The 14,285-nt window shown below is 35.4% G+C and overlaps 1 protein-coding gene across 4 annotated transcripts in view; it reads left to right on the forward strand.

Moving 5' to 3' along the window:
- MBNL2 (muscleblind like splicing regulator 2) overlaps positions 1-14,285 on the forward strand; it is a 161,855-nt gene that overhangs the window by 17,304 nt on the left and 130,266 nt on the right. Inside the window, exon 1 of one of the 4 annotated variants that reach the window (XM_023528011.1) lies at positions 11,881-11,901. The exons of the other annotated variants lie outside the window; for them this stretch is intronic. The gene's annotated coding sequence lies outside the window, so the exon portion shown is untranslated. Of the gene's footprint in view, positions 1-11,880; positions 11,902-14,285 lie in introns of those variants that run through there. 4 annotated transcript variants of the gene reach the window in all.

A 14,285-nucleotide genomic window follows, 5' to 3' on the forward strand; every position in this document is an offset into this window, starting at 1 on the left:
CACTAGTTATTCCAAATGCTCGTTTCATTGGCTGCGCAAACTCTTGAGAAGCTTATTAAAAAAAAAAAAAAAACAGATGACAGATTTTTTAGGCTTCAGACCTTGACTTGGGGTGTCTTGGGTGGGTCCTAGGAATCTACATTTATTGGGAAAACATAGAGTGGTTGAAACATAAATCAATCATTAATAGACCTCCTGGCACAGGGAGACAATTCAAATCCTGTATTCAAATTCTGGCTCTGCCATAGACTAGATGCACAACTTCAGGCAAATTTTTAAATGTTTGTGAATCTCAGTTTTCTCATCTTTAAAATGAGGGTAATAATACCCACTTCTCTAGGTGATGATTAGGACTAAATGAGATCACTTATGTAAAGAATTTTGTATACTGCACAGAATAAACACTCAATACATAATATTTGGATATATTTCTCTGGGTGAACATGAAGCTGTTAGGGAATAATCTCAATTAATGCTACCAACCCGCTAAACAATTGCAGAAAGAGTGGGGTCTTCGCCATGACTATTTCTGCAATTTCTTAAAGTCTCATTATCACTCACGAAAACATTACTGTTTCTATAAGATAATTCCATGCCAGGCTCTTGGGAATACTTATATTTGGTAAGGATAATAAGACACTGGAGCATGTTACCCCAGATAAAGGAATGCAGTTGCTTTTGAAAATAAGAGGACTGGGCCACATTTGGAAAGTTTCATACTGTGCATGTGTGAAAATGGAGCCCTTGAGCCAGCTCCATTGTGGCTTGAACTGTTTTGGCACTGATAAAATTGATCCTATCCCAACTCAGGCCAGTTTAAGGTGATTCAAGCAGATGGTAACTGGCTCACAGTGGGACCAAACCCCTGAACTATAACTTCTGGAAATGAATGAATGAATGAATGAATGAACGAATGAATTTCCTCTGGGACAGGAAACACTCCTGACATCTGCTAGCCCCTTCTGGCCCTCTGGCTTCTAAAGAAAGGTTGGCCCTTTGTTGCTTTGAGAATAAATAAGCAAGGATTGCTCCAAGGTGTTTCCTGCAACCACATGTTCCTTCCTTCCTGGATGCAGTGACCCAGTTGCCTGTGTTGTAAGACTCAGTATCACATGTCCATTTTTGTCCTCTTTTCCCCACCAAGAACCCATCAACAGCAGGGATAGTTCACAAGTTAGATGCTTTCCAGTGCTCCGAGTCGAGATTTGGGTAACACACAAACAAGAAGAAAAAAGTATGGTATGGAGACCGTTTGATCAGCACACAAGAAGAAATTTAAAAATTTAAAAAGTTAAAAAAAATATAGAGGGAGTGCAAAGAGAGATGTGTGATACTGTGGGATAGGAAAGCCTCAGTTTCAGCTTTCAGTTGAGGAAGATATCCAAAAGTTTGCAAATCAAAGTATATCTACAGATCCTCAAATCCATTGTTGAACCATTTTCAAAAGGCTCAGTCCATCCATTCCGAGAGTATTGATTAAAATCCAACTGAATGCCTAGTATACCGATGTTATGTAAAGTAGGCAAAACAAAGATGCTTGGTTGCCAGCAATTATATCGAGATGTTAAGATACACATGTGCATACACATCACATACACACACGTGCATGCGCACACATACACATGTACACTGCAAAAGCCAATAGAGAACCCTGACATTAACCCTCTTTGGAATGGGAGCCCCAGACACTTAATGCTTAATCTAAGGCAGGAAGGAGGGAGAGGCCACTGGAGTTAGGCCAGTTGGACTTGACTCCAGTAGTGTGAATTTTGAGTTGAGAAGGATGCCTGGATTTAGATAACTGCAGATGAGAGCGGAAGACAGCCCATATCAAAGGAAACCATTCAAACAAAAACCAATAGGAGGAAATGAGCCTTTATTGTGTGCATACACGGGGTTCCACAGAAAGGAAATTGCCTGATTCAGGATACTTTCGGTGCCTCTTGAAGCTACAAGGAAAGGCTGGGCCTGTGTTCCCATAACCTGGAGAAGGTGTCTTGCTCAGCCTGGGGTTGGCTGTAGTGAAACTGGTAAGATTTTAACAAAACGGATGGTGCATTCCTAGACTTATAGAAACTTTGATTCCCAAATGTGTCCTTGGGAACCCCAAAGGCAATTCCTTATGTTCTTCCTTGTGCTTTAGAGTGCTTACATCTCGGAAAAAGTGGGGAGCGGGCTCTTGGTTGAAATAGTTTGGTCTTTTTATGGGTAAAGCTTGTTCATTCTTCAGGGTACATCAGGCACCTGAGACACAGTCTGTACCCAGCGGGGCCACCTCTCTACAGAGCCCTCGTTGGCTTCCTCAGGTGGCTTCTTGGGATAAGACCCCTTGACTCCTCAGCTAGACAATAGTAGCATCATCACCAATCTTGCTACCTGCCATATTCTATCCAAAATACAATCCTGAACGCAAGGTTTTGATTTTGCAGGCTACAGCCTGGTACCTGCCTGGTGTTTGTCCTGGGCCCCATGTGGAACAGAAACATGCATGTTGTTCCCAGGATCCAAAGACTGTGGGGTCTAGAAGAGAATCATTCTCTTCTAGAGAGAATAAACACAATAAGAAATAGGAATTTCTATGGCCCCTGGAGCCCCTAAGGTGCGGGGTGGGGCACCTCAGAGTTGTTAAAGAGGCGTGCAATGAGCAAGACTTATTTTTTTCTCCTTTATGTTATTTGATTGACAGTTTGAGTACAGTTAAGCTTGGATCTGTGGGGATGCTACTTACTATAAGTGGCATGTATTATGGAGTCATTTTCCACTGACATCATCCTCTGAAAGTGGTGCTGGTGAAAGGAAAAATGAAAGAAGACTAAGTAGGGCTGCACGCTCACTGCACAGGACAGTCCCTCCCCCCAAGGCAGAGTGGATGTACTCCTGTGGACGCGTCGCCGTCTTGTTCCCTGCCTCTGCCTCAACCCCAGAGATTTGGAATAAGCTCAGAGCGTTATCACCCCAGTCATCCTCTCCTCCGTCCTCACCCAGCAATGGCCAGTGGCAGGTGTGGACAGTGGATGCAGGAGAGAAATTTGATCACAAGATAATGCTCTTTGAACACATCAAGTTCCCCTGCAGTTTAGGTAGATGGATCTTCAGTTTACTCTGGAGGATGAAAAATTAAGGTCTCAAATTTTCTTATGGACTGCTTTTGGATCATTTATTTATTTATTTAGTCAGTCAGTCAGTCAAAACACCCTAGGTAAGTACCCAGATGCTGTTCTGGGTGCTGAGCTAGAAATATGCATTAGCCTGACACCTGGGCTCAGTAGGCTCATGTTCTAGCCAGACACAACAGCAACAAGGTCAACTTCAAAGGCATGAGGACTAATGAACAGAGGGGCACAGTGGTTGGGGAGGATTACATTGGCTTTGGAGGCAGTGGGAGTAGGGGACAGGGTTGGCAATGATTTTCCAAGAAGGGACATTTGAACTGGGCCTTGGAGGATGCACCAAATGACAGCAAGCAAAGAAAGAGGAGAAGGGTGTCACAATCTCCTAATTAGCGTGCTCCTTCTAATTAGTGGCTTTTGAAGCTTATCATCTCATCTATAAACTAAAACTAATAGGCAGTTAGATTTTTTTTCTTCTCTACCTTTCAAAGGAAAAACACATGAATTAATAGTTCATTTCCCAGCAAACAGCATAATGTGGATGCACAGAAATGTGACTATTTTTTTCCGGCGTGGATAGGACTGGATATTTAGGGAGATTTTTATCTTCTGCATAGATCTTGTTTTGTCACCAGTCATCAGAAGCAGTAGGAGAATGGGTAGGGTAAAACTTCTCTTCAGATTCCTATTTATTCTCCCTATACCTCTGTCTCCCACAGCATCCAAAAGGGCAAGAAAAGGTACCACACCCTTCTTCTCAGGCTGCAGTGTGGATAGTATTTTGCTCTCCCCACTGGCTAACAATGACGACATACAGAAACAATTTATCTCACATGACATTGGATAATAGCGGTTTCAAAATTCCTCATAGTTTAAAGGCTAATTTACAGTATTAGGTCACAGAAATGCTTGTAAAAGTCCAATGTGATCCTTCAGTTATGTTTAGTTTATTTCAAATATTACCACATGCTCCCAGGAAAATCCCACTCATGAAGATATTTGCAATGAGTTTAAGTTTGCTTGTATTTCAAACATCATGACTTTTTAAAGTTGTTCTGAATAAACAGTCAGTAATTTTGAAAGCAACCAACTGAGGGATACAGAGAGAAAAGGAGGCCAGTGGCCGATAATATTGCTGCATAGATCGTGATCAGGAAAGCTAAGGGAAGCATGTCATCTGCGAAGAAAAATATGGAAACTAATAGAGATAAGTCAACTTATATTCAAAATGATACTGCAAACTATTTAAGTTCACTGAGAACCGTGAAACTTTGGCTTTTTTCATGTATTAAGAGTGCTTTTGTGCCTTTGTTTTACAATGTAGACCAGCTGATAATGTGCCTTGTTCCTCATTGACTTTGCAATCTCATTCTTTCCCACAAATATAATGGCCTGTTTGTTTTTCCGCTGATGCACACTGGCCAAAGAATCAGACATTTGTTTCACAGTGCTTGTTTTGAAGAAATCAGTTCTGGGTACATCTTTTCACTGCCCATAAAAACAGAGGCTCATCGGAGTGAAAGACACCTCAGGTCTGTGCTAGGGTAGACTTACATTTATCTACTACCACAGAAAATGAAATTGAAATATAATAAAACTTCATTTCAATCTAATTACTGAAGATCCTGAATTATAGACTATTCATAAAGATGTACACTTTTATTAATTTTAACGACATACTGCAATTTGAACTGGCCAAGAGTATTTTATCTCATAATGGCTCTTAAGAAGTCCTTATTAATGAAGAGATAAGAATGATTTATGAGTAGTATTACAGGTATTTATGTCTAAATGAATGGTAGTGAAATGCCTGAGAAGTTTGGTCTCATAAGTAGGGTAAATATTCCCATTAGAATTATGTTAAGACTGTTAATTTATTCAGCAAGCACACCCTCTCTGGCCCCTTTTTTCATAAGTAGTTAAAAGGTAACCTTTAGCCTAGTCTGGGGCTGGTTTCAATTCATAAGGGAGCTCTGATCAGTCGATGGTGGCTGCGTGCCTGGAAACTTGTTTTGAGAAATTTTTGAGTGCCAACTCTAGATTCACAGTAAAAAAGTACTGGGATCAATTAGTCATCCCTGCCATGGTCATGCAAGGTGACAAGGGGGGCCTGAGTGACATCTATTTGCTATCCCTGGCACGGGACTTTCTAAAGTTGGAATTCTTAAAAAAGTCATCTCTGGAATAGACTGCAAAATGATGGTAACTTCTGTGATTCTGGTAATACAGTTTCTAGATGTCTCTAAAATCCAGCACTTAAACATTCTTTCCACAAGGGTAGTGAGCTATCTTAATTCACCTAAACTCTAAGTAAGAAAATTAGGTTGAATTTATTAAATGTAGCTATGGAAAAAACCTTATTTTTACTAAGTTTGAGAAACAAAATTATTTTACAACTCTTCTTTGTCTTGAGTGTGATGGTTGGGGTCAGAGTTGGTGGGGGGCGTTACACTGGAAGGACCCCTTTGATATACTATTTTGATATTTTGTTTTAATTTGATGTATAGTCATCATTATGGCAGTTTTTTGGGGAAATAAAGTGAAGAAGTTCTTATTTCTCTCCACTAAAAGGATCCTGAAATTTGGGGCCAAGTCCACATAGCAGTATATTTTTTTCTTTCATTTCGAGGTTAAATAACAGATAATGAGTAGGACAGAAGAGAGGGACTCTTTTCCAGCACCTGTTATGTTCTGGACACCTTGATGATTACTTTCAAATTGTTGGGTTGTTTTTTTTTTTTTGTCCAAATTTAATGCTCCTAACTTCCCTGAAAGATATATAATATTGTTCCATTTTATAGATAAGGAAAGTGAGGTTTAGAAAGGTTAGACTGTTAGTTCGATGTGGAGCTTAAATTACAAGCAGCCTCTAAAGCTGGCGGAAACTTCTGTTTGGAGTTGTTCAGAATTGAAACGTATACTCCTCATCCCAACTTTTAAACAGGACTTTTGCAGGGATGTTTTATGTCTTGACTAATAAGAATTCTAGAACTTTAATATTTTGAGAGCCCTCAGTAGACGTTGGCTACTAATATTTCTCCCTCGCCTCTCCTCTCCTCCCCTTTTTTCTCTTTAGTTATATATATATGCTTATTGAACGTAAAATGTTTAGTGCAAACCACTTTGCCTTTTTATTTCAAAAAGAAACATGAATGCCTAGTCTTTATGTTAGAAAATTATCTAAACCTAGAAAAGGGAAATTTTTATAGAAGGATAAAGACCGTAAAGTATGCAGTAAAATCAGCAGTGTGTTTAAGAAACCGGAATATCGGCCTGACATTTTATACAGTATGTGAATTGCAGTTCTAATCCAGAGGAAGTCTGCTTTTAGTTAAGCACTGTGAATAAACTCCTGTTTCTAAAATTCTCCATCTCTATCTTTTAGTGGGAGGGGGCAATGGAGTTGGCAGTAAAAAGAGGCTTTTTTTTTCCTCTGAGAAGGCTTTTTATTAATTTCTTTTGCTGAATTTTTGACCCTGTGAAGAAAAAGAGAGCTATTGTACTGAACCATAGCACAGGACAGGCTTCCCCAGACTAGATGTTTCCTTCCTGCTGAAGGACACAGATATCAGCTTTATGAGCTGGTTACAGTCAGCTTTATTGCAAAGCTAGTAGATTTTCTTAATATACTTATTGCTGTACTGTAAATAGCATGGGGGCAGTCATGAATCTGAATCATTTTATGGGGTCAAAATGAGACCGATACTGGTAATCTTGGGAAGAAAATGTTGAGTAGCCTAAATAATGAAACTAGTAATTGGAATTCTTTCTAATTGTGCAGGCTGACAGTCTCCAAACCGATCCTTAGAATACCTGTTGTCTACCTCTCAACTTTAATGAGACAGTGAACGCTGGAAGCAGTTTTTTCACTGTATAAAATTCTATATAAATGCAGCTGATAATATTAATGATAATAATTGTATTAAAATTTTAATCAACATAAAGAGAATTCTAAGATTGCTCACTACATTTCTTTAAAAATATGACTCATTAAAAAAAAAACTGCAGTATGCTTTATTTGTTTCTTTATGTTCAGGAATATTTGGCAGAACACTTGACTATATGTTAATAATATAAAATCCCCCAGAGAACAAGTGAGATTTTTTTAATGGTAAATTACCCTGATTTTTAAATTTCTGAATTGTCTTTTGATTCCCTTTGAAGGAGGGGCCAGAGAAGAGAGATATTCTAAGGTCTGGGACAGGAGACCGCTAGCTTTTAATTCTAGAAGGACGTTACAATGCTTCTTGCAGAATTCTTAGGGAAGGTGCCATTTCTCTCATATCTGTTTCTCTTGTTTAATGGTTGAAATTAATGATACTATCTGGAACACTAATATGTGGATTCAAATCTAAAATATCATGGTTATTGAAGCAGTGGTGTTGCTTATATGAAAACTGTTAAGAGTTCTTTAGTGTTTTCTTTAGTCATTCATTAGTCCAATAGCTTAAAACCAAAGAGCAGAATGGTTGGTTACTTAACAATGTCACCTACTCTATATTTTAATCACATTTTGTTTTAGTGGCATTGTTTTTAAACAGTCTATAAGTAATTCATATTTGAATCTGCAGAGATTTTTACCCCCAAACATAGGTGTACCTAAGTCTAGAAAACATTTAGTCTGAATCAAATCGTAAATGGCAAATCCTTCATCACACATTCTAAACTTAAAATAATTTATCATCAGATAGTCTCTTTCTAGTGTAATGTTTTTATGTTGCACTAGAAACAATGTTTCTTGGCAAATATGTCTTCCCATATTTATTACCCCAGGATTTAACATGTAATTATTTATTCTTTGTATAACAATTTACTTTTCATAATATTTCATAGTCATGGCTGAGGCTCTTGTATGTGGTTGAATAGCTTAGTTGATTAAAGCATGAAACAGTGATTATAGGTCTTTGATACCACAGACTCATTCTTTATCCCAAACCTTAGCCAACCCTTCTAAAAATATGTGCCATCACATAATATCTTTAACCATTTCAAATACAAGAAGAAACTATGTTCATTATTACTGTTAATAATAATAAAATCCAGATACCTTTTTTCCCTTAGAATCTCCCCTTTTATTCTAAAATCCTATAAACTCAAAGGTAAAGAGAAGGGGAGCCATATTCTAACATGTAGTATTAAAACTGTTTCATTTGGTGCCTTAGTGGTTAATTTTATATTACTTATGTTTTATTATTAGAAATAATAATAAGCAGTTATAATTTAACATTTTATGCTAAGTTCTATGAAGTGTTATGCAAATTTTACTATTATTAGAAAGCTATAATTTGCAAGCCATTGTCACTCTGTTCATTCTTTTATTTAATCTCTTTTCTTAAACGTTGGCCAGCCCCCCGCACCCCCCCGCCACCGCCACCACAACCCACTCACTGTGAGCTTGAATTATTCAAATTAACATCCAGTTGTTTAAATATTAAACTGTATTTTACTTAGCGATTTATTTTTCAGTAACATTTTATTATTATAATTTCTGTTGAGCAACTTGGACAACAGACTATATGATATGCAATGTGCTTATTTTATCATCCAATTGGGCAAAGTTTGCAATATTGAAAATGTATCCAGACTTAGCAAAATAATGTGATTTTCCTATCTTGCTACTTTCTTGAACTTCAGGACGTTCAGTCTGGAAAGTGTATCCACGTTTTAGAAATGAGTCCCTAGATCTTCATAACATTTGACCTATTGTTCAATTTTAAATTAGGAAATAACATGGTTTCCAAGCATAAAAGCCCAGGGTGCATTTTTAGAATTTTTGTCTCAGAATGTTTTTGTTTTATTTTCTGATGATAAAATATTTGCTTCCTGAAGAAAAAAATTATAAAATATTTAATACCTCATGACATACTACATTGTTAGAAAACAGTTTTAAAGAGCTGCTTATGTCCAATAATATGAAAATACTGTAATTTACTTTAGCATTTTCTGTTACATTGGTTCTAATTGTTTGTCTTCATAAATTACGCTGTGATAACATCCTGATACATAAATATTTAACCCCATGTCTGGTTTTTTTCCCTTTTACTATGTATCCCTCAACGTAGGATTCCTGTTATATTATTAGATATCTTAAATATTTGAGGATATTTTTCATTTTCATGTAGGAAATATGATTGAGTAAATTATTTGGAGTAATAAATTTTTCCCTCAGAATTCTATGGACATTTTTCTATTGGCTTTTAGTGTTTTGTACTGCAAAAGAAAAGTTGGAAGCTAATCAATTTATTGGTAGTTAACTTTTTTTTAGGCAGAAGAGCTAAATAATTTTAGAAATATTCCTTTGTCTTGGCAATTGCTAGGATGTTAGTTCTCAGAGCTTTTCATTGGTTTTGCCTTGGACAATCTTTGGATTTCTTTTCTCAGCTACTTTTTGAACCTCTCAAGATTTCCTTACCTATGTCTTATAATTATCACTTCTATTTCATTTGTTCTTTTCTTTTCCTCTCTCTCTCCAGGTGCATTAATAATTCTTAGGCCGGATCTTTGTTTTCTGACCTCCATATCTGTCAAGAGCTCTCTGATCATTTTAATCTCTTTTTCCTTTTTTTCTATATCGTCTAAATATGTCTTGTGTATTTTCCACCTCATTGATTCCATTTGGTACACTGAGAGTGTTTTACTGCATAAAATTCAGATTTCAGTTCTGCTATTGAAATGTTGGTTTCCTTTATTTTTATTGCTTTATTCCTTTATTTTTTAAAAATTAAAAAAAAAATTTCTGGCTTTAACAAAATCAACAGCAGAAGAAAATGGAAATAACCTCACATTCCTTTCTTATGTCAACCAATTGCCATTTTTATTTCTGGCTATCTCTCAGTCCCTTTTCAATTCGGTCTTTTTGCCTTTTCTTCTCATCATTCCTTTCCTTTTTCATAAGTTCACAGAGAAAAGATGAGCTTTCCTGAACTTTTTTGAAAACACAAAGCGAGATTCTGTCTTAATACTTCTTCATTTTTTTATTGTAAACCTTGAGCTCTCCATCTTGACCCTCTTTTCAGTTTGCAGAATCTTTCCATTGGTTTCATATTGGATCTTTGTTGCCTGTCTTATTTTTTGTTTGTTTGTTTTTTATGCATTTATTCATCATGAGTGTAAAGAGGTCTTTCCAGGCTTGATTCTTTTTATCAAAGACGAGGCAGAGAAATCTCATAGATCCTCACTTGCTGTCTAGAATCCTCTCCTCATGTATTAAGTAGAAGATTCTTTTGTGTAAATTTGATTGAGTTCAGTGGTGCAGCAGCTTCAGTAGGGTGTAGAGTGAATTCTGGCCATGAGGTACCCAGCAGACATATGCCATCTCTCCTCAGTTACTTGTCTTAGAGATTACTTCTCTCCACCCAGCTTTTCCTTTGCTTAGCCTGGATGTCAAGTATACAACTCATTTAAGCCTCCTTGCTGTTGCTATTTCCAGTGCACAAGGGAGACAAATCATTGAACTGTTGGTTTTCAGTTTAATGTAGCTATTGGGCAAAATTTGGGGGTGTTCATTATAACTGGTAGTAACACAAAGACTTCAAAACATGTGGCTGATACATTTTCCTTGTTTCTAACACTGCTTAAAACTCTCTTTTTTCCTTGTTTTTATAAGTCTTTAGTTATTTCACTGGTGAATTTGTGGGGGGAGTTAAATAGCTACCTGTGCTAAAGTTGGCATTGTACTAAGAAATCAGAAGTTTCTAGTTAACATGCACTGAAGCCATTAAAAATAGTTTGACCTTTTAGATCTTATTCTCTGTTTGGCATTCTTTTTTATTCTTAGAAAGACTTGTATGCCTCTTATCAATGAAAGATTCATCTATACATTTTTTGCTCTTTTGTGGCTTATCTTTTTAATCAAATCAATGTGGAATTTATTTGTGGTAACAGTGAAAGTTGAGTTTATCAATTAATTTATTCTCTATTTTTTCCAATTTTTCTAAATAATACTTATTGAATAAGGCATCCTTTTTCCATGTGTAATATTTATTTCTCCACGTGTATACTGGGATCTCTTTCAAGATAGTTTCAGCGAATTCCATTGATTTATCTATTCCTTCAGCAGAAACAAACTGGTTTAATTGTTTTCAATCAATAATATATGCATATAGCTCCTAAGGCTAATTGTATATATTGCAATTCTTTTTCAGAAATTTATGTTCTGATCCCATTATTTCTTTTTTCAGATAAAGTTCAAAATCATTTTTAAGGTCTTTCTCATACTCACAAAAAAGCTCATTCAAAAATGAAAAATTGGAGGGATTTTATTAAAAATTGTGGTGAATCTATAAATTAATTCAGTTAAAACTAATATAATAAGAACTAATATTTTGAAATGATAAAAATGCTAATCTAAAAATATCTCTCAATTTCATTCAAATAATACTTTATGTCTCCAGGTAAAGTTTGTTAATTTTTATGTCTGTCTGAATATATTTTCAGTTAGCATTATCCCTAATTGTTTTATATTTTATGTAGCTGTTATGAATAATATATTTTTCTATTATATAGTCTACCCAATTATTGTTAGAGAACAAGGAAACTATTGATTCCATTTAACTTTATTTAGTTATCTCATTTCTAGCAGCTTAATAGAACTCATTTTTTTCCTTGTGAGAATTAAATTTAATTCTCTTGAATTTTCTAGGAATGTAATCATATCATCTGAAAAAAACAATAACATTTTCTCCTCTTTTCCAATAGTTATGCCATATATTCCATGTATTGTCTGCACCATTTCTTGACTTTTTTGAAAAATTCGAACAGCTGATCTTCTGAAAATTCTCAAAAATAAATGGTTAGTGACAGAGGTTTCTCTATATTTTATATCCTGCTATGAATGCAAGTTTCTCCAAGGAATTTTATACTAATTATAACAACTAGCAGTATATTTTTCATCTTGCTAACTAAAATCTAAGACAGTTAAGCACCTCATAAATATTAGTTTTATGATATTAAAAACAAAATTTAGACTGATTACATATAAGTTTCCAGATTCATAGAAAATATAACTTTGATATACAAATTTAAAATAAAAAGAACTATTTTTTTGCTCTGTCTCATCCATCCATCCATCCATCCATCCACCCACCCACCCATCCATCCATCCATCCATTTATCTACTAAATGAACATTTATTGATCCCTGTGCTTAAAGCAAAGAAATGAAAAAGTCTAGTCTCAACTCGATAGAAACTCAGCCCAGACTTATTAGAGATGCATAGTTCTGTTCACATAATTGTACCCCAAAATGTTCATAGCTTGAGTAAATGATATCAAGTGAAAAGTTATATACTTAATAAATTCTAATTACATTCCAATTATATTCTTATGAGTTAAAACTTGATCCTTTGAAATAGAAACATCTGTGACACATGAATAAAAACAAATATCACTTGTGGATCCTGTTCGTTCATTACCAAAGTCCTCCCCTCTCTACTTCTCCAGTTTCTTGTATCTATAATAAAGGTTTCTGAGTTGAAGAAAGTTTAGATCTACGTGGATAAATGGAGGGAAATTAAACATGTTTCAAGTTTACTAGTTTTCACATCATTAACAAAATTCATTAGCTAATCTTCCCTTAATGAAATAGTGATACACAAATTTTTTTTTTACAAAACACCATACTTATTATAATATTTATTACAGAAATGATCATATAGTATTCTTTGGAAGTTTACATTTTAGAAAATGTGCTAGATTTTTCTTAGGAGTTTTCCAATTAAAATTTTTCAAGCATATAAAATTTTGACTGATAAATGTTGCAGAGTAAGAACTACTTAGATACTTAGATTAAAATATTGTAACTCTGAATAATTTCCAAATTTGTTAATATTTATGCTTCCTCTTTGAAAAATAAGCTATAATTCATACCTAAAAGTCTAAAAAATTATATTAATCCAATTTTGAAGCATGATGGAGGATTTTCTTACATTATAATGAAAAGGAAGGCATTTAGCAATATTCTAGAAGTAGCTCCTGAAAATTTTGGTTCTAAAAGTTTAAATTAAAACAGAAACCAACATTATTAACTTAGTCTACCATTCTTACTCTAACTTATCTCTAACATGCCCTCTGAAAAGCATTTACCTCCACTTTGAAAATATTTTTTTCAGTCTAAACATTCGATTTGAATGTGCATTTTGCTTTCTTTAGATCTTAAACCTAGTTTCCCTTTTACATTTGATTCTTATAATTATAGTGATATATGATGATCTACCATCCCAAATCCATTTTTTAATTACTGTATTATCCTCAGTCATAGTATAAAATTCTAAGAAAAATAGTTAACATGATGTATTTCTTAAAGCAAGATCGACTCTTGTTAAGTATGAGCCAACACAACAAAAGCCCAACGCATGCTCCTTTTTGGTGGCAGGGACGGCCCAGGTGCTCTTGGCTGGCCTTGATATTGTAGTAAATCAATTGGTACATTATATTTCCCCATCCCAAAAAGCGACACTATATCCAGAGTATACCCCATGATCATTTTAGGCATTTGAATGGTCTGGAGAACCACTGTTTTCCTCTCTGAGGAAAGTTAGTGAATCAGACGAAATCTTTAGCTTTAATGAACTTTGTGTTTCTGCTACAGGGTAACAGATCAAGCCCCAGTGGATCACAGGCATCTCCTTAAAGATCCCTTTCATTAGTAGGCAAGAGACATAATTCCTAGCGTGGCCAAGGTAGAATGGCCCTGAAGACACTGTCATTTAGTATTTCTCAAGTTTTTCTTCCCACTGAAGCATCTTTATAGCAGAGGAGATCTGAATGGGTCTCTTCAGGTCTAGAAGGACTGACAGAAGAAGTCTATTCTAAAGTCGTCTAAGTCTTGCCTTCTACTCCATTATATATGGTTTCTTTAGTATAAAAAAAGTTACAATTACTTGCCCTGTTAGTGACTTGACTTTTCCTTTTACCCTGATAACTTTTTAAGTAAAATTGGTGTTTCCTTAAACTACACTGTGTTTACCTTTGGCTATGTAGCTACTCACGCCTGTGTTTGACATCCATTACTTGGTCCAGCATCTTCTTTTCATGGTTGGGTAAACTGAGGCTTAGAGAGGGATTTTGACTCACCCCAAATCTCCTGGCTAGTATGTGACTTTGCAAAAACTAACACTCAGCTTTCCAACTCCTAGCCCTACCCATTTAATGACAGACAATTAGGCTACTCCCAAAG

Source organism: Pteropus vampyrus, unplaced genomic scaffold (genome assembly GCF_000151845.1).
Source record: "Pteropus vampyrus isolate Shadow unplaced genomic scaffold, Pvam_2.0 Scaffold21, whole genome shotgun sequence".
NCBI lineage: Eukaryota > Metazoa > Chordata > Mammalia > Chiroptera > Pteropodidae > Pteropus > Pteropus vampyrus.